This window comes from Agelaius tricolor, unplaced genomic scaffold, assembly GCF_023055355.1.
Source record: "Agelaius tricolor isolate 1412-34295 unplaced genomic scaffold, bAgeTri1.0.p SCAF_49, whole genome shotgun sequence".
Taxonomy (NCBI): Eukaryota; Metazoa; Chordata; class Aves; order Passeriformes; family Icteridae; genus Agelaius; species Agelaius tricolor.
The window spans coordinates 2,139,239-2,159,751 of record NW_027269309.1 but is presented as its reverse complement, the minus strand read 5'-3'; the positions used below and the strand labels follow the sequence as shown (position 1 = coordinate 2,159,751).

Sequence of the window (20,513 nt, the reverse complement as noted above, 5' to 3'; positions counted from 1 at the left end):
ATTGCAGTGACTCAAGGCCAGGTTAGATGGGGCTTGGAACAACTTGGTCTAGTGGAAGGTGGACTTAAAGGGCCCTTTCAACACAAACCATTCCATAATATAACCATTCCACCAAACTGAGCCTTCTTGCTGTCTGTGAGGAACCAGTATTTAAGTTATTGTATAGCTAAACAAAGAATTATTTAGCCCTCAGTTATCATATTTTCTAATGCAATTTAGATTGATATTTTTTAGTTCATTTGTGTGGGGTGCTACTGGGACAGAAGAAAAATATTGTAATCAAATGCACAAGAAAATTTGTAGAGTAACTTTTATTTAAACTTTGCGTTCACTCAAATATATAAACTGTACAACCTAAAGCCAACATAGTAATGTATTCACTGGTGAAGGTGATCCCTTGGCATGAACAGGGTAATACACATATATACATACACACACAAATATATGTGCAGTCTGGATAAACCAAACTTAAAAATCATCACAGACACATGCAAAGTTCAGGAAGAACAAATAATTCTGCTCCTCAGCAGCTAAGAAGACACAAATGCTTCTTCACAGCCTTTCACTGTGCTGTGCATGTATATACATCTAAATCACTTCTAGTGTCTTTGCAGCTTTTCTTCTTCACTCAAACTTGAAAAAAAAAAAATTTGGGCCATCAGAAAGTAGTATACTTGCAGGCAAAAGCTGATCTAACACTTCAACAGCTCCATTTTCAAGTTATCCACTATGGTGGACATGGCAGAGTCCATAAGTTTTATCACAGCAAATACGTATTGTTCAATATGAAATATTGATGGTTAATCAGAATATTGAGAAACATAGAAGACAGACATAAGTCTTGGGATGCAGTTTCACTATCTTAATCTGCTCTAGCTGCAGGCTGCTTGCAAAAGGGACATTCACAGGAGCAACACAAATTTTAAGACCATGTTGTATGAAAAATAAATTACTAAAATAAGATTTTTATTACATGCTTTTTATCCCTTCTTCTTCATTGATAAAATAATCCTCCTATGCATGTAGTACTGCTCCTTGAGCTTCTCAGAACAAGCTCTTTCTTTTTTGGTCTATCCTGTGTCATTGAAGGACAACCTCTTCTTAAGTATCAGTGCCATTACTTCAGATTCATTATGACTGCCACTCAGCTGTCCCTTCTGGAATTTCTAGTCTGTGAATTTGCTTCCAAACAGAAAACATCCTTGTTTATGTCAGGCTGAATTGCATGTCCCTCCTGAGGCAGCTGGCCAGGAGAGGCAACTTCACTTAGCACAGTTAAAAACAGTAATGGATACAGGACAGACCAATTCAGGAGGTAATTTCATTACTCATTTAGAACAACGGTGAGTTTCTGCCAAAAGGGATGCTCCTGTCCTCCCTACACCAGACAGAACTTCCTACCTCTCCTTCCCTTGCACCAGGCTGATGATTATGCTGTAACATGGCAAATCAGATCTCTTTATTCTCTCTCTCATGTGTTTTTTCCAGGGCTACCTTTCACCTGGATCAGTGAACTGACTGATGAAAAGGCTCCTTGTGTGCCATCTTTTTTTTTTCTAAATCTATCAGGTATTTCAATTTGAGGTTGGATTGTAAGAAAGCATATGTCTAGGCAGCATTAGCTCTTCCCCCGCATCAGAGAGCAGATAACGTACATGCTCAGGACACTGCCGGATGATTTGCAGGGGCCTGCACTTAGCTTCAAGGTATGTATGATAAATCTAATCCATCTGGATAGAGTGTATACAGAACATAGGACAGAACTCTAATTTTGCTAAATTGAGTCACCTTGTTGTAAGGTATTATTTCAGGACATATAGAGGAACTAGAGTTTCACCTCACAGCCTCTGAAAGAAAACCCAGACCCTTAAGCTCTCTCCTTTGCTCCGTCCCCTTGCAGCCACGACCCAAACCCTGCCTTGGGGTCTGGCATGCTTGACTGCAACATGAGCAAGTGTAATGCAGACTTTTTGCCAGGCTAGCTTTCTGCTTGCTTAGTGAGCTGAAATAGCCTATCAGACAGTCACATAAACATTAGAACCAATTCATGTAATGAGGACCAGACATGTAGTGAGTGACCTCTGGAACTGCCTTCAAATCCTGCGGTCTAAGCTGAGGATCACATACAAAAGGGTAGGGAAATATATTCACAAACTCATTAGAGTCTTTATGGTGGTCGTGGATACAAGTAACTAGGGCTAAAAATGAATACCTGAGTACACATCAGCATGGACATTTACGTTATAAGTTTCTGAAATGGATAGAAGCCTTTTGATAAACCAGGTAATAATGTCTTATTTCACAGAAGGTAGAAACACCCCTTGAAGTGCTTAATGCCAGTCTAGATGGGGCTTTGAGCAACCTGGTCTAGTGCAGGGTGCCCCTGCCCATGGCAAGGGGTTGAAATGATTTATTTGAGGTGCCTTCCAACCTAAAGCAGTTTGTGATTCTGTGATTCAGCAATGGACCACATTTTCTTTCAGCCACTGTAAGCATCCTCCCTTACAAATTACAGGGGCAGTTTGCAAACACATGCATAAATACAAGAGAGACATAGGACAGAAAACACCAGCTACTTAAGTCAAACATCACTCATAAGAATGACTTGTGTTTGAAGTCAGTTATAAAACTGCAAGTGATGTTTTTCATAAAATAAGGAATGCTTTTCTGCAAGCAGCTGGAAGCCAAAGGCAGGTGGCACTCTGTACCAAACATGCCTTCCCAAATTCTGTCAGATAGGCCTAAGGAGGAAACTGACCTACTCACCAGGTTGCATGTTCACTCAAACCCAATTTGCTCTCTAGATTTCCAGTGGATGTTCTTGGTTCTGGCTGCTTGTGAGTTAAACTGTTCCTGCAAAAGCTCTGGTCATTACTGCCTGAGATCTGCAAAAGTACAGCAGGCACATCCTCCTATACTTCTAAGATCCAAGCCCTTGCCTTCCTAAAATGCTAACAGAACTTCTGTTTCCCTTTTTCTCCATCCTTCTTTCCCTCCTTTTCCTCATTCACCCCCACACCAATTCCTGTTAAAATCTGAGTGATCAAAATGAGAAACCAAAGCTATCTACTGTGTGAACTGAACTGGGTAAACAACTTATACCAAAAAAAGAGCAGTTTTTAGAAAGGTAAGCTGAATCTGTATAGCTTTTGCTTGCAATATCTACCAGGTAAAAGCAGTAACTTCTTTTTTCCTCACCCAAACTTCTCCACACCAAATTCCATGGGTTAGATCAACTCAGAGTTTACTTTAACAGTGCAAGTTAAGGTAGTTCTAAGTGAAATTCAGTTAGGTACATTTGGAATATAGAAAATATTCACAAGCTTAAGACAGTTTCACATCACATACCTTATGATGGAAATCCATTACCCCAAGGGCAATTGTGAACTAGGATGTGCAGTCATTGTAAACAGACCCTCTGAAGATTTTACTTCTTTCAAAACTAACTGAAGATCTCAATACAATTTATTTAGTTCTAATACTCTAGTCCTGAATAAAGGTGGACCATCACATGGGTTTAATGCTTAACCCCTCCGTGTTTAGAAAGAGTTGATTACAGCAGATCAATTCCTGATTTCATTCCCTAGAAATCAGCATGAGATGAGGATGCACCACACCAAAGCAACAATGAAGGAAAAAGCTGAGTACACCCAAGTCTAAAACTAGTTCCTCAATTAAGAATTAAGAGGAAGTTTCTCAGAAGCCTAATCGCAGTCTCTTTTGCAGGTAAGGACAGCACAGCAGGAACATGGGCATGGTTTCTGTTTATGGGACCTGGATGCAATTGCAGAACCATAGAAGCTGGAAGAGATTTCTGGAGGAGCGATAACTCTCCAAGCAAGAGTCATTTCAAAGCTGGATCCAGTTGTTCAGGGCCTTACAGATTTAAAAATCTCTAAGGATGTAGATTCTAGCATTACATACCAATCTAATTGCAAAAGTAGTTTCCTTTTATCCAATGGGAATTTCCTTTGCTGCAAGTGGTATAATCAATGAGATTTTTAACCTGAAAATATCACAGGCCAGAATAAAAATGAAAATGAACACATCAGAAGAATTAAAAAATTCCCTTTCTAAAACTGTTTTATAATGAATAAGGAGTCAACTCAGATACTTCACATTAAAGGCATAGTTGGAGCAGAAATGAATTTCCTGGTAAGTTTTTCAGGGCAGATGTTAATATATCAAAATAACAGGCTTAATATTAAATTGATTGCCAACTCTGAAAAATGTTCAATACTTTCCAGAAAAAGAACATGTGAAGAACTGTGCAAGATCTGAGTATTGCATCATCAGTCTGATTCAGTTCAAGAGCAAATGTCTAGGATACAGCAAAAGAGCAGCACCTGACAATAATTCCCCTTTGCTTGTACATCCATCTGTACTTCAGGCAGTGTCTGTCTCTCCTGAGTCCTGCAGAAGCTTCTTCCCCCAGTGCACTGAAACACTGCTGTTCCTTGTGAATACAGAAGTTATTTATTCTCACACTTTGTGCTGCAGTAAAACAGTAAGGCAGCCTCACCCATGAAATATTAAGACTTCTTCCTTGAGACACAAAAATTATCAAGAGCTTGACCTATTATTACAGAATACTCTTTCACCCCACTATTACAAAAATCCCCCAAAATATGCAATATAAAGTAGCACATTCTGAAGATTTTATCAAAAACTAACTCTGACAGACCATTTGAACAGTTCTGAGCAGTCACAAGTCCCACTGACCACACATGCTGTCCGGAGAAGGAACTTTCCAATGCCCTTGGCAAACAACAAGGATAAGAACACCAGCCTCAACCCTAAAAAAGCCTGACAAAACCTTCTCTACAGACAGGCTGGCTTGCCAACACTCATCTGGAGAAAAATTATCGAATACTTTTACTTGGTGTAGTATTTCCTTTTCATAACATTACTTGCACATTTCTCCCATATTAACCTTTAAGCAGAATTTAAGCTGATGCAGGCATCTTAGACATAAAATGAAAGTTATTCACTCCAACATTACTCCTTTTTCCTCCCTTTCCAAGCCTCATTGCCATATCCTTTTGGAAAATGGCAGCTGTATTATTACATACCCCATGTCCAGTATTGCAGTGTTATAGTTGGGGTATCTAAAAAAATCCTCAGAAAATATTTAAAATGTTCTGAAGAAAGGCAATCGTACCGTAAGAAAGACAGTATTAGTCAGGGGAGTTGTGGTACAATCAGGTGCCAAACCCAATTGTAAAGAGTATCATATTTGTTTAAGCCACCATGAGGGAACCAAAGCGTGGGTACTCTTTTGAGCCTTGTCCACAGCAATTTCAGCTACTAAGCTTTAGCTGACTAGTGGAGAGGTCTGAAAGCACCCACAGAGCATAGGACATTTAGTTATCTGTGAAACCTCAGTAATTCAATTACTCTGGATCATAATAACACTTTAAAAGTAAAATGATAGTAACTCACCTTACCACTGAACATTTCCTCAGCACCTCAAGAGTCAGATTCAGTCTTGGGCACAGCCATGCCCTGCTCAGGAGCAAGGTGTCCCCAGGGAGACACAAGGTTCCTGAGACCATATGCTAACACAAGCGACCATGAGGGGCTAGCTCAGCAATACCAGCAGACTGCACCACTCCACTCCCTACTCTTTCAAACTCCAAATATCTCAAGGATTTACAGATTATAGCTTTTATTTAATGAACTGAAAATAATGACACGCTTCTGTGACTAGATGCCCTTCTGCAGGTCAGGAGCAGATATTAAACACAAGTCAAAAGCACAGTTCACTTGAGTAGCTTATGAGTTTAAGTTAGTGAAGTCTGTCTTTACAATTCAGTAAAGAAGTGCTTAGCAAGCTGCTACATCAGCCTAAAACTGCAAGAAATTAATTCTGCCAATAAATATGCAAACATAACAAAGCATAGGTGACAAACTGCAAATAAATAGTACCTGTACACTGAAGTCATATCCAGTTTCCATGAATCCAAAAACACCTGCTTTTCTAACTCCTGTGGAGCAATACAAAAACAACGCTATTGCAACTGGTTGGTATTTAATGTCGTATTATTTTTGTAGTAGAGGCAGCTGGAACTACGGACCACAGTGTAAGAAAGTGCCACCATCCCAGCTAATGACCAGACAAAGAGGGTATATTAGATCTTGCTGTCACAGACGTTTTAATACTCCAACCACAACCTGAAAACACCACACACAAGGTGAGGCTGTATGTCCTGAGCTGCAGGAACTGTATTTGACTTTACTAGGTATTTCTACTATAATATTTTGTGGAGAAGTTGTACTAATTTTCCCAATGAAAATTGATCAGAGGGGCCGTTTTAGCCTGCCAGGCTGCATATACCTACTCCACCATTTGAAAGGATTTCTCTTGTGCACAGAGCTCTAAAGCTAATCTTACAAAGCCCCATGAACAGCGTTCTAATGAAGTGTTAACTGCAGAATAAATCAGCTTAAATCCAGGAAATTGTTCCAACAGATTACAGACTTGATGCCAAAGAGAAAGGAGGAAGTCCTGCTCCCACTTTAGAAATATCTCACTTTGTTTTGAGCCTGCAACCCACTATTTCCATTTGGTGGTCTAAAATTTTTTATCAAAAGAGACAGTGAATAATGGGTTCACATACATGCCATGCTGCTAAGACTGTACTTCCATCATACCTCTTCAAAGACATCTTTTTGAAAGTGAAGAGCTTTGATCTATTTATTATTCTTTACAAGGAATTCACTGCACACCTTTGATCATTCACATCAGCCTTTTCAGAATCTCTACCAGTTTCACTGGGTCTTTGAGAGCGATGGGACTAGAACTCATGCAGCACTCACAACACAGCTGCATTGTGAGCTTACACACTGTTTCCTAGTTTGATCACTATTATTTTTCCACAAGCATCTAACCTTCAATTTGCTTTTCTAAACAATGAGATAATATTTTGATAGAGCTGCCTATTATAAACCCCAGTTCTGCCTCTGACTGGGAAAACCAATTCAGAGCTCATCACTGTACACATACAGTGGGGGCTGTTGTCTAGCTGCATTACGTCACTGCTGAATTTAAAATGCTGCTTTATCACTTAGTGCCACAGGATTTTTTTCATGTTTCCTCAGAGGTAACTATGATAATGTATGTTTATTGATACAAATAAATGTCACTTGCCTTCAGTTTCTTTTTCTAACTTTTACTTCTCTGTGCTTTTGTCTTCCACATCATTCTCTGGCAATGGTTAATATTGTGAAAACACTGTATAAAATAGATCTTCCATCTGTCTGATTTATAGCTATATTTTCCTTGGATGTCCCAATAGTCTTCATGGTCTCAGAAACGCCAATTATTCTTCACTCACCTCCTGCACCAGTCACCCTTTCATAAAGCTTCACTACTTCCCTTTGTCCTCCCAGTGGCTTCCTTCCGAGGAGCAAAGTCCCAAACCGTTTAACGTCTCCTTCTCTCTTCTAATTCCACGCCTTTGATCTCTCATCACCTCTCTCTCTCTTTTCTAGTTCTCTTATACTCAAGAGTTTGCTCATTATGCTGATAATGGGCTCCAGTGTTGATTATTCATATGATTTTACTGCTTTATAGGACTTCCTCAGAGAGATCTATCAGTTTCTCTTTGGTAGTGTGCCTTAATGCTGCCACAAACCTTCATAAATGTATATGCAACCTTTGACACAATGCTCTGCTTCCCCCATCACTCCCAGAGTTGGAAATTTCATTAAAAATATTTTACTACATAATTTTAAATTGAATGCTCATATACTTCTCTCTTGACCTCAAGTTGACTACAACTTTTTTTTTTTATTAGCCCTTTTGTGTACCTTTGCTCCATTCATGTATGAGCTATGTTAGGAGCTGCAAAGAGAAAAAGTATCCATTCACTGCAGAGAAATCCTATCCTCTCCTCTCCTTGTCCAAGAGCTTTGATGAAATGAAGGGTGCAGAGGGAATCATCACAGGCTCAGGCATTCTTTTCTTTTCAAAACAATGGCTTGATCTGGTTTAGTTGAGTAAGTTCATCATGATCTCTTTCTAGGCTGTACTCTTGGTCTTCTTGGACCCTTCAGGCAATGCTTCTTATGTCAGTATTACTCAATACAGTGAAGTCAGAGATCAGTTCCTTCGATCTATCTGAACCTCCTGTTTGGCACAGGAATACAAATGTTTTTTTTCCACAATTCCTTTACCAAACCACACATTGGGATTAAGTAGTCTTGTTTCTCTTGGGATCTTTTGAGTCAGTGTGAAATACCTTTGCACTGAATGAAGGGACCAACAATTTCCACTGAAGCTCAATACAGTGGCACGTGATACACTCCTGTTAAATATTCACCTCAGTTAGAGATTAAATGTTTTGATTTTCCTCCAAATTAAGACGTAATCAGGGAAGAAACCAAGAAAGAGGTAAAAGCTCCGAAGCTACTTCTCCTGCAATGCCTCTGCAGACAGCTTGGAGGAAAATAGAACCCTCACCATCACTGATTGAAAGCTGTTTTCTACCTTCTACTATGCAATCATCAGTAATAAAAGTCATGGCTCTTCATCAAGCCACTGCAGGAGAGAAACAGCACAGCACCTCTCCACCAAACTTCTTACCAGAGAGAGGTGATCTGTTAATGCAGGTGCTCAGAGGAAGAAGCAGTAGATGTCCTTGTTAAGATGCAATTGTTAAAAATTAGCAGTATACAGGCATGCCAGTAAAATAAGGATGGAACTTTCTCATAGTTGCTCAGAAACCACTGCAGGCCTTGTCTGCTTGGCCAGACAAGAGAAAGAAATCCCCCTCCTACTGCAACTGCACCCAGGAGTTCAGAGGCATCAGAAGACGCTAGGAGGACGACACGTCTGCTCCCCACAACCTGGCTTTCCCTGTACTTCTGATCCACACAGATTATTGAACCCTGCTGCAGGAAAGCAGAGACCAAGGGCATGGAACAAGTCCCTTGATGGATGGAAAGGTAAGTGCCAGTCTTGAAAGCTGAGGTCCCAGACCCTGGAATCACTGCTGCTCAAAAACCTTGGTGTTTCCTTAAAAACACAAAAGAAAATTTGAGTCCAGTGATTAAGGATAGGCTAAAAATACTTCAGACTTCACTAAATGAAATATTTAAAGATCAGGATTTAAACTCTGTGAGCTTTTCCTTACTGAATGTTTTGACAATACAAAGACTGTATTTGCTTAAGTAAGTTTTGGGCCAACAAGGTGATTGATGATGGCTTCCGCATAAGCAGTTCATTTAGGATAATAACAGCAGCATAAGTGCCATGTTTATAATCAATCCATAGCCCAGAACAGTTGAAGACTAGAGATCTGAGAAAACATTAATATATCACATCAGTGAATAAAAGTATTGGAAAGCAAGATATCTGTATTACAACACTTTGCAGTTCAGAGAATTAGTGATCAGATAACAAATTAAGCTTTCTGGTGCAATGTGTTTTAAGCCATTCCAATTTTTTTTCCCCAAGGACTACTATCTACCAATGAGAGAAAGCAGAGAGATTCATATTCTGGAAACCTCCCTAAATGGCTGAGTAATACGTGCCTAAACAGTTCTTATTTTATGAAAATTAAGTACTGACAGTATTTCTCCTGCATTTATACACAGTTTAAAATTATATTTCTATTCTGCTGTGAATTTCTTCAAAGCTTACTATGCCATACAAAGGACTTTATCCTATTTCTTATTTCCTCCTTTTTTTAAAGGGAGCACAGGCTTCTCTGGCTGTTTTATTACTTTTATTGTTAAGAAACTCCTGTCTTTATTAAAGAAAAATAAAACAATTGAAGTCAAGAGGGGAAAAAGCAGTTATCTTTTATAAGGCCCAAGGAAAAACATGCATTACTCTTCTACTACTGACAAAAAAAGATAATAAAATGCTCAGTGAATGTCTCCTCCATCTGTCTGAGAAATCCTATGCAGCACAATTTCCAAAGCTGGCATTTGAAGGCTGTCTTGGGCTTGTTTCACAACCTCAAAAACATGTTTTTAAACAAGGAAAAAAGAAGAAGAAAGTTTTTTCTCCCCAGATCAAACCAGCTCTTGAGGACATTTCCTGAAGCTCAGCACCAAGTGGCACAAGCACTGAGCTCACTGTCCCTTCCCAAAAGCTACTTCTGCGCTGCCTCCCAGCACTGCACATTCTCATCTGCTCTTCACTGCTGATGCTGGAATTCCTACAGAAATTCTGCTTCCTTCAGGATATCACAGTTAAAAATAAAATAAATAAATAAAATAAAGGCAAAATGGCAGACTTCGTAAACAATGTTCAGTAAGGAAATGTAATTATCTAACACCTAAAATCACTGCCAGAAATGGAATGCATTCACGTGGAACAGGCACCAGACTCCCTCTCCTGAGAAACCAACTGGTAAGCTCTGCAAATAGTTTTAAAGACATTTTTATACTGGTGTGAGTGCAGCATATATATAGTTATAGTGGCCTAGAATTCCCCTTGCAAACACTTCATTTAGACGATTACTACCAAATGTCACATCAAAAGCCATTTCTCACAGTGTAAGCTCAATCACTATCCAAAGGGCTTGATGGGTTCATTATTATTTTGAAGCTTCTGAAGTACTTCTGAAGTGACCAGGCAGCCCTGGTGTTGACACTGTTGTTTCCCAGATTTCAAGAACTGCTCAAATACCTGGATACAGGCCTGTCAGGCTACCTAAAATTCGGAAACTGTTGCCAACATTCCTATGCATTTAGAAAGAATTAATGAAGACGTAGTCAACATCAACAGGAAACCAAACAAACAAAACCAGTAAAAAACATGTGGTTAAGGAAGGCACAAGAAGTCTCTGTTACTACTTTGGTATGACTATCTCAGGCCAGAGAGGGATCAGAAAGGTGGCATGTCCTTAAGACTGGAAAAGATCTTTTAAGATCATTCAGTCCGATAACTAAAACACTAAATCATAAAAAAATCTTCCATTTTCCACCCAAAGTATAGATATATCAGAAAGTAAGATTTGGGTGGGGGGAGGGGGGTGGTGGGATGCAAGTATGACAGCATTTTTTATCCCTGAACCTCTAACTCTATGCTTCCCAGAACGCCACCACAGAATTTCAGAAAAACCAGGATAGACCCCAAGGAAATCAGATCAGCAAAGGTTTTTAACTCCCTTGCAGGTCCTGGGTGAGAACTGGAACATTGGCTGAGTGACAGGGAGTGCTGCAGTACAGTCAACTACTTTTAAAGTAAGTAACACCTCTGAGTAACCATCACAGACCTGAGATGGCTCCTTCCCTTGAAGCACAGCCACAAAAAATCAGTCAGCAATTACTGTGACCAAAGAGTCTGGTCACAGATCCTCTGACCACATGGAATACATCCAGACAAGCACATATTCAAACACCAGGAGAACAAAAAACAAAAATCTGGCCTTAAGTTTTTTCAAAAGCTTCTCCAACTGCAAGCATCACACTTTGCAATTCCACATAAATAACTCTTTTGCATGTTGGAAACAGGAGAAATGCTCATATTTTTAAGATTTGAACTGCTGCTGAAGAGATCAGGAAAAAAAGCATTTGGAGAGCAACAGAGCTCGCCCACGCGTGGAGGTGCTTCCTGAAGCTTGGCTGGCAGCTGGAAATACTTTGAGTTGTTTGGGGCATTTTAGTAGAAGCTTAGAAAAACTTTGTGATCCCTTGAAATCACAGGCAACTTGTCTCTGGCTCCTGCCTCATGTGGTCAACCCCACAACTGAGTCCAGGGGCAGGATAGCCATGAACTCCAAGTCTATTTAAAGCAGTTACAAATACAGAAATTAAGTGTCCAAAAGGTATTGAATATCTGGGCAATGGTTCTGCTCAGTGTGGCAAAAAAAAAAAAAAAAAAGTTAAACCTTTACTCTCTTATGTCAAGACCCCCATCACATATGGCAGCATTCCCAGGCTGGGGTACACCTGGATCTCTACAGCACACAGCCCATATCGCTGCTCCTCTCTGTGGTGGAGGCCTTGCTTTTTCTTCAGTGTGGCAGCGGGAAAAAACAAAATTACACTTAAGCAAAGATGACCTGAACTACTCCATTAGCTCTTTTTCTACAAAGCTACAGCCCCCTCTGTGCTTTTGTATTCACTCTGCTGGAAAAGTCCAGTCCTTTTGCAACTTAGACATTTGTGCTGAAATCTTGGCAATGACAGGTTAGTAACTGAAAAATGTCAGTTGAGAGCCCTAGATTATGCCAACTCTTCAGTTACAATAATTCAGTTCTACAGCAGAGCAGCACGAATTAGCGTGGTGCCCGACACTACCAAGTCACATTACAGCCAGGGAGACAACCCAGGCTACAGCCCAGCACCACAGGCTAACACAGGCAACCAAGGACTCACCAAGGAAACGTCTTGATGGACAATTTTCTAAGCAACATCTCCTTCCTTGTGTTTCTTACAACACCACAGCAGCAGCTACAGTGGTTGCATGATATAGGCATTGCACATTTTAAAATGCTGAATAATATCCCTCCTCTATAAGTAATGTCCTCACTGTGAACCAGCAGCCTGGCGGTCCCTCAGTTCTGCTCTCAACTCCAAAGCAGACCCCCACAGGCACTTGACCTCACAGCAGTGTGACCATGCTCACCTGTGTGGGGATGGAGCAGAGAGGCCACTCACTGACTGGTGACCTCACAGACTGTTTAATAAACATGAATTGGCGGAAATACCTGGTGAGTGTTCCATCCACCTACTGCTAGAAGTAATAAAAAAAAAATTTCTCACTGATTTTTTTTTGCCCAATAATGAATGCTTCCAATTAATTACTTAAAACATGTCAGGAAATAATAGTTTTATTCTGTGGTTGAGCTAATCCACATGAAGATTTTCACTAAACTCTGTGCCTTTCTTTAGGCCAGCCAATGGATCAAGCCCAAATGCATTGTAAAATGAGAAAAAAAAATCTTCCCTGCCTTTCCTGAGGGCCATATGATATGTATTTGATAACCTTTTCATCCAAACTAAAGGAAAAAAGAAGTTTAATTTGTAACAAGGGCCATTTCTTTCTGGAAAACCATATCAGAATGAACTGCATAAGCAAAACAGCAAATGTAGAGCTCTTATACAACGATTAAAACCACTTCTTTGTCAACTGAGCAGCCGGTCCTTGCCCAACACTCCCAGTGCTGTTGTATTAGTTCTCCACCAAGGCAGAGACAAACCACGCAGCATGTGAGCTGGCAGAACAGAAAAGCAGACTTAAACCACTCCCCAAGTCACATCTGCCATCTGGACACAAGCTCTCCTTTTCCAGTCTGAGTCATAAAACTACACACTTACACAAATCAAGTTTTTCTTTCTACCTATGCAAAGGTAGAAATAACCTTCACATCCTGAAACCATTCCCCCCACCCCCAGATTTTATTGGCTAAGTAGTAGCCAAAACTACCATAGCCAAAAGAAACTGTTAAAAACACAAGCACCTAACTTCAGTTTCCACACAAAAACAGACCAAAAAAACCCTCAGCAGAAAACTACTACATGTGACAACAGTACTGGAGAATCAAGGCAAATTTTCAAGAACAGATCTGAAAAATCAATTTAGAGAGAACAGAAATTTCAATAAAGATCTATGTCCTTTGTATTTATAAAACTTAAATGTACACAGACACCAAATAATTCTAGAACACACTATAAGGGTATCAGCAGCAAAATTTGTGAATTTCCAGTTGTATTTTTTAAGTATTTATGATGCTTATAAATAAATTACAATAAAGTCCATATATAGGATAAAAAGTATTACTAGATCCTTATTAATTTACATAATGCACTAAACCCCTTCCTTAATCACTGTCTTTGTTTAAGGAATTCCAGAGGTTAACCCAGGGTCAGACTGTTTATCTGCCTCAGCACAGAGAAACCATCAAAGACACAGTCACAAAATCAACTGAATTAGGACCTAGGTGTAATTCATACACCAAGCTGTGTTAATCTAACTACAGCATCAAATGGGACCATTTGAAATAGGAAGCGTATGCACAGACACTAGACTGCAGTTCAGCCCATAAGGTTGCAGTTTCAATCAGCAGCAGCAAGCACAGATATGCACTGACCTGACTGAACCGATTCTAATTAAACCCCCACATGTGTATACTGCCAGTACAACACTACTAAATCAGCATTAATTTGTAATTTGTTGGGCTCATTTTCAGCCCAAGCTGTGTGCAGACTAGGCTCACTGTGGGGCAGCAGGAGTGCCAGAGGGGCACAGGATGCGCAGAGCCTCTCCCTGGGCAGCGCTCACAGCAGGCGGAGCTGCCGCACAGTCAACATCCGGACAACTCCAGAAAACCCTGAGTGGGAAAGCCCCTGCCTGCACTAACACGCAGCTGAAAGCAGACCACAGAGGGTGGGCATAAGTGGTCAATTTTCCCAGGGAGAGAGACTGCAAGGAGCCTTTTGCAGCACTCTGCTATACCCTGCATTCATAAAGTCCGGAAAAAGGGGCAAGGAGCAGTGAAAGTCTCCTGAGGATACAAGCTATTCTGAGAACAAAGAGAAGAAGATCTGGCTGAAGATCTGCAGAAAAACCCTCTGAGAGTAATAATGGAGAAATAAAACAACAGATTAAGTTCAGCACAAATAAAGTTCCAGTCTGAAGATAAGTTGTCCTTATTTCACATATAGAGTAGTGTGCTCCAAACCGACCATTAACATTCAGAAAATCTTGCTGGAGTCACAACAGATTGAGTAAAGCATCAGTTCAAAGAAATTCAACGCACGAAAAAATAACGTTAGAAAATTATTAGTAATGAAACTACCATATAAAAATATAGAATGGCTACATCTTAAATCCTGGATGCAGTGCCTGCTCCTTCCTTTCAAGGGAACATAATGGAAAGGAAAATATTTTTTAAAAGGAAACAAGGTTTGAAAATACAAATGAGAAATAATCAATCAGGCTAGGGTTCTTCTGCCTGGAAACAGAGATTGCTGCAGTGAAATACAACAGAAATCATCAACTGAATGGAGAAGGTAAATTGAGATCAATTATTTACTGTGTCCAAACAATACAACAGCTAAGAGATAGGAAATTAAGCCAGCAACCGTCAAATTCAAAACAAAACAGAGGTAGTCAGCACCTACAAGGCGATTCTGTGCTCTGGAAAATCTCCCCTGGGATGTGGCAGTGCCTTACATTTAAATGGATGGGAGACAAGGGCTAGTTCACAGAAGAAAAATGCATTTATCATGAGCAAAATAAAAGCAAACAACATCTACCTCTTGATATCCTACAAATGACAAGAGACAGGAGGGCCATCAGGCAAAGGTTTATATTACACATCCTGATCTTATGATCTTCTCTTTTTGGTCACTGTTAGAAAAGAACACTGTTCTTACATGACAAAAATCAGTTATGTCTCTGGTACTCCTCAGACCTTTTTGAACTCACTCAGCTTTCTTACCTGGCAAAAGCTGATCTTCTGGGGAGATGAGGACACAGAGGGGCTGGATTAGTACTCTGATTATTCAGCAAACTGAACCGCATCAGGAAAACCTCCAGTAAATGCTGAAGGTGGTACAAGAGAGAGCAAGAATATGTGACCACCCCTTTGGCATGGAAGCCAGTCTTTTGATCAGTTTAAGATGTAACACACAGCTTCATCACCAAAGCAGGGGTGAAAAGGAAGCAACTGATTGCCTACTTTCTCTGTTCAAACTCACAGGTAAAAGCCACAATTCCAGCTCTTGTGGACGGAAAAAATAGTGCAGCTACACATCTTTAGTCCATCTGCTAACTACAAAGAGAGTCTGGTTTATATATGACCAAATAGTAAAGGTTACTTTAAAATTAAACACTACATTTATAACCTCTCCTAGTTTTATATTACATAAATAAGGAAAACCCCTTTGGGGAACTAGGCCCATTGTAAATAGAGAAATGCATCCAAGTCTGGAAAGGACAATAGCCAAATGAAAACAGAGCTATTCCTTCCATGCTTCCTACAGCACTCATTGGATTACCATAATAAATGGTGCTATACCAGTCACAGAATACAATGGGACATGACCAGATAGAAAATGGTGAGTGATCAGTAAGGTCATTAAAAATCCAGCAAATTCCATTTATAATTCAGAATTTACAAGAGCAGAACTGAAAACCAAGTGAGGATATTTAAGTCTCTCATCAATTCTGCTTTGCACAGTAGTAGGCACAGTCACCCAACCCTTTCCACAGCAGGACCAAATCACAACTGCTCTGCTTAATAACGGACCGGACTGGCCAGGACACTGAGAATTCCCAGAGAAAAGCAATACAGGATTTTATTATTCCTCCCAAACCACATTTGCATAAACATGAAACCACTGAGGAGTAGTGAGACACCTAACAGGACCACTGTCTTCAACATTACACAAGGAAGCCACCAAACCGCTCCTCAGGCTCCTGGAACCATCACAGGTTAAACCAGGCCATCATATTCACAGACTTAAATAGCCTGAGCCAGCCCTACACAGTGCCCAACATGGGCAGCACAGACATATTTACTTTTATCCAAGACACAGCTGACACAATGAGTACAAGATAAGGGCTGCTCAGGGAGGGTTATGTTGTCAGCACTGCCTATGGAAACAGAACTGAGGGTTTGGCTTCGCCATTTTTCAGGAGGAAACTAAGATACTGTTTGTGAGAATGAAAATGAAGTAATTAAAAATTAAAACCCCTAGTCTCTTCTTACACATAAAAACAATCCTCCCCCCAAAATTTAAAGCTGAATTGCTTTCTTTTTTGTTTTTATTTTCATCCTTACACTATACTACAATTATATTTTTTGTGCTTCTTACTGAAATACCTATATGTCACTACTTTGCTGTAATGCTTACCTTGAGCATACAATAGAAGAATGTTTAAAAAAGAAGTCTCAGAAGTATCTCTAAAAATATTTTCTAGCATATCTTTAAGGAATCATAGTACATGTTGTATGTAATAAAACTTCCAAAATCTAAAGGTACCACTACACTTACACTTTCCAATGGAAAACACTGAGGACTGTGTATGACCAATGTGAAATAAGAGCTGCAAATGGGAGCACTGGAGGGTTTCTGAAGGTGAGATTAGAAAAATCCAAATCAAACACCTTTATTAATTTCAATTAATTTTTAACCTCAGATGGAGAATGAGTAGCTAGGAATATAGTTACAGGCTTCAATAATGCTGCTTCAAGCAGTTGTATAATTTTAATTGTATTATATTGTTTAATTTTCATTGTGTAATATTTCCAGCTTCTACCTTTGCAAACATCTTGATACAAGGCAAATGAAGCTGCTGCCCTAAGACATGGTGCTTTGTGTGCCACACAGGGCTCAAAATTCCAAATAAATAATTGAAATTGGAACAGTCATTGCCCATCTTGAGCCCCCTCAACAATTCCCAGTCCAGTGGCCAATAATCCAGATGAATCCTACTGATCACTTTGCTTCTTCAGGACTCCACCCCAGTTCACTAAGCAAGACATCTGGTAAGGTCTGCTCGCCTAGCCCAAGGAAATTATTGTGCTAGAAAATTTTCATGTTAATTTTAAATTGAGCTCCCTCACTCTACATCACCTTTCTGCTTTTTCCCACAGACTGATGCTCTGCTGCTGCTGCACCTGCTTTGCCAGGCTCCATCATTTGGAAGACAAATGTTTCTAAAGACAAGGCAAAGCAGAAGCTAAAGCAATGAGCCTCCAAGTCCTCTGAACATGGGAGACTCACAAGCATGCCTGACACACAAAGCAGAACCAGATTCTTCATAGAATGGCCTGGTTTGGGAGGGACCTTAAAGCTCACCCAATACCAACCCACCTGACACGGGTAGGGACATCTTCCACTAGACCAGTCTGCTCCAAGCCCTGTCCAACCCAGCCTTACATACTTGTATTCCATTCCTCTCCACTTGTAACCCCCATCTTCTCATCACCTCAGTATTCAAACACAAAAACTCTTCTGGATTTCCCACACACAACCCCCTGATCCTTACCAGACAGTTCCTGTTCTCTGGAGCAAACACGCGTGTGACCAAGTCACAACCTCACAGCAATTCATGCTGTGACTGTACTTTATCACGACACTATCGCACACCGGCTCCAACCTCCTTGCGAGCCACCAAAGAAGGTGCAGACCCCAGGCTCTCAATCGGCAATACAACACCCCGAGGCAGCGCCACGAGCCGCCGGGCAGCGGGACAGGGCTCACAGCCTCGCTTGTTTTGTAATACCCCATCTTCTGTAGTGCCCTTTAGAATGATTGTCTTCAAGGTAGCAGAAGCCTCTGATTTCGAGACAACGTATTTAATTACTCCTTGTGACTTACACTAAATACAAAACATTCATTAAACAGAAAAAAGAGACATAATGTATCAAGCCAACGAAAATCTTCAAAAGCTATTCCTTTCCCATTCATATCCCTACAAGGCTGGACCGAATTAAACATAAACACCCAGTTTGCGTTGTCCGAACTAAATAAAACAAATGAGAATTCTGAGATCTGAATACCGTAAAGAAAAGCTATAAATTGAAAGAAAGCAGAACGCCCGACGCACTCCCGTCCGTTATTTACATGAAAAAACCATCTCCGCAATAACCTCGGGCACTTCCGAGGCGTTTCCCCCACTCCCAGCGCAGCCCGGTGTGACGAGGATCATTTCCCACTCCTGCGGGGGGAGCGGGTCCCTCGGCCGGCGCCTCACAGCGGAGCCGGGCTGCGCTGAGCCCCCCCTCAGCGGCGCGTCTCGGCGGGTGACGGCGGCGGCACCGACCCCCCTCGCGGCGAAATCACCCGACGGGACACACAGCGCCCACGGGCGCGGCTGCTATTGACTCCGGCCCGCCCGCCGTTGCCGCGTGGCACCTACTGCCCAGGGGCAGCCGCGCGTCTCGGAGCCGCAGCGGTTCCGCGGGGTCCCGCGGGTGCGGGGGGGATCCCGGCGGGGCCGGCCTGGGACTCACCTGGACCGCGGCACCTCCGCACTCCGCCCGCCGCGGCACGGAGCTCTCTGCGCCTGCGCGGAAGCCGCCCCTGCGCGGGGTCGGGACTACAAACAACATGGCGCCGCCTCCCACCGCCCTCGGGCGGCGCCTCTCGCAGCTTCCCCCTCCCGCCGGCAGATGGCGCCGCCTCGCTGCGCGCGCCCTCCGGGCCCCGCGCGGCCCCGCCCCGGCCGTGAGGGCAGCGCGGGCGGAGCTGTGCCGCTTGGGCTTGGGACCGCTCCGGTGCTGCCGTGGCTCGATAGGGTGACCTCCTGTGAGCACGGCTGTCCCTCCGTCCCCGCTCAAGGGCCGCAGCCGTACCTGTCTGGCAGCGCTCCGCGGAGACCGCGTGCTATCCTCCACCTCCTCCTGCCTTTCCCCTTTTCTAGGAACGTCTCCAAGTGGAAGCACTCCCTTCCCGGAGTAGTGTGGCATTCCCAAGGCCTCTCGCCTTACCCTCGGTAGGGCTTTACCCTAAACATTTAGGATCGAGGTATTTCCCAAACCTAGCCTGTGCCCTGGTTTCTGGTGCCATCCTGTGGTCTTTGCCCTTGAATAGGTCTTGGAGCAAACAGCAGTTCAGGCAGACCACACCAGCTGTATTGACTGTGCCTCCCTACGAGGACCGGGATTTTCTTTGAGATCCCTCTTCAGAAGTGTGCACTAAGTGATCACTGGGTACAAGCCAGCCTGGCTGAAATGGCCCCGTGGTGGAGCTGAGCGTACCCAGGGAGGCCTGAATGGCCCTGGCCAGCCTCACCTGGGAGCCCCACCCCACCCTTGGGAGATCTCATTCCCGCTCAGCCCAGTGCCCTCCTCCCTGCCTCACTTACAGGAAGGTGCCTGTCTCCAGCTGTGCCTTGTCAGCTTGGCTCTGAACGGACCTTGGCTTCTAAGTAGCTTGTCCCTTGGGCAGACCCCTACAATGTGTATTACACCCCACCAACCTTATTCTAATTCGACAATTTTTAATTACATATATTTAATTTTTGTTTCATATAGAAACAAAAAAGCTATTAAACAGTACCATGACAAGTAATGTCTGCCCCTTCTTGCACAATACCAAGCATAATTCCAGCTCTTTGTAATACCTTTGAACTTGCCTGGGCTACCAAGAGCTAGAGAGGAAGGAAGAGGAGGTAAGTGTGGACTTGTGCAGGCACTATAAGCAGAAATATCAATACTGCTGTTTACATTTTTAGGGATTATGTAAACTAGATGAGCTTGTTTGAACAGAGGTAGAAAGAGGGGAATTTCCTGCCACATGACTGTAAATCATTGCCCTGGCTCTCTCACCCAGGAAGCTGCTTTTAGGCTCTCTAGTGTGGCTGGTCCCTACAGTCCTTGATGGCTCTCTCACCCAGGAAGCTGCTTTTAGGCTCTCTAGTGTGGCTGGTCCCTACAGTCCTTGATGTTGTCCGCATGGATTAGGTGCTGGAGTCTATCCAGAGAAGGGCAACACAGCTGGAAAAGGGTTTGCAGCACAAGATCATGAGGAGTGGCTGAGGGAGCTGGAGGGGGTCAGCCTGGAGAAAAGGAGGCTCAGGTGAGACTCTGCAACTCCCT

At 42.1% G+C, this 20,513-nt stretch overlaps 1 protein-coding gene across 1 annotated transcript in view; it reads right to left on the bottom strand.

Moving 5' to 3' along the window:
- The window catches only part of NDRG3 (NDRG family member 3), a 59,173-nt gene extending 40,106 nt beyond the window's left edge, over positions 1–19,067 (bottom strand). The window contains exon 1 of the mRNA XM_071455508.1: positions 18,927–19,067. The gene's annotated coding sequence lies outside the window, so the exon portion shown is untranslated. The remainder of the gene's footprint in view (positions 1–18,926) is intronic.
- Between the last annotated feature and the right edge of the window lie 1,446 nt (positions 19,068–20,513).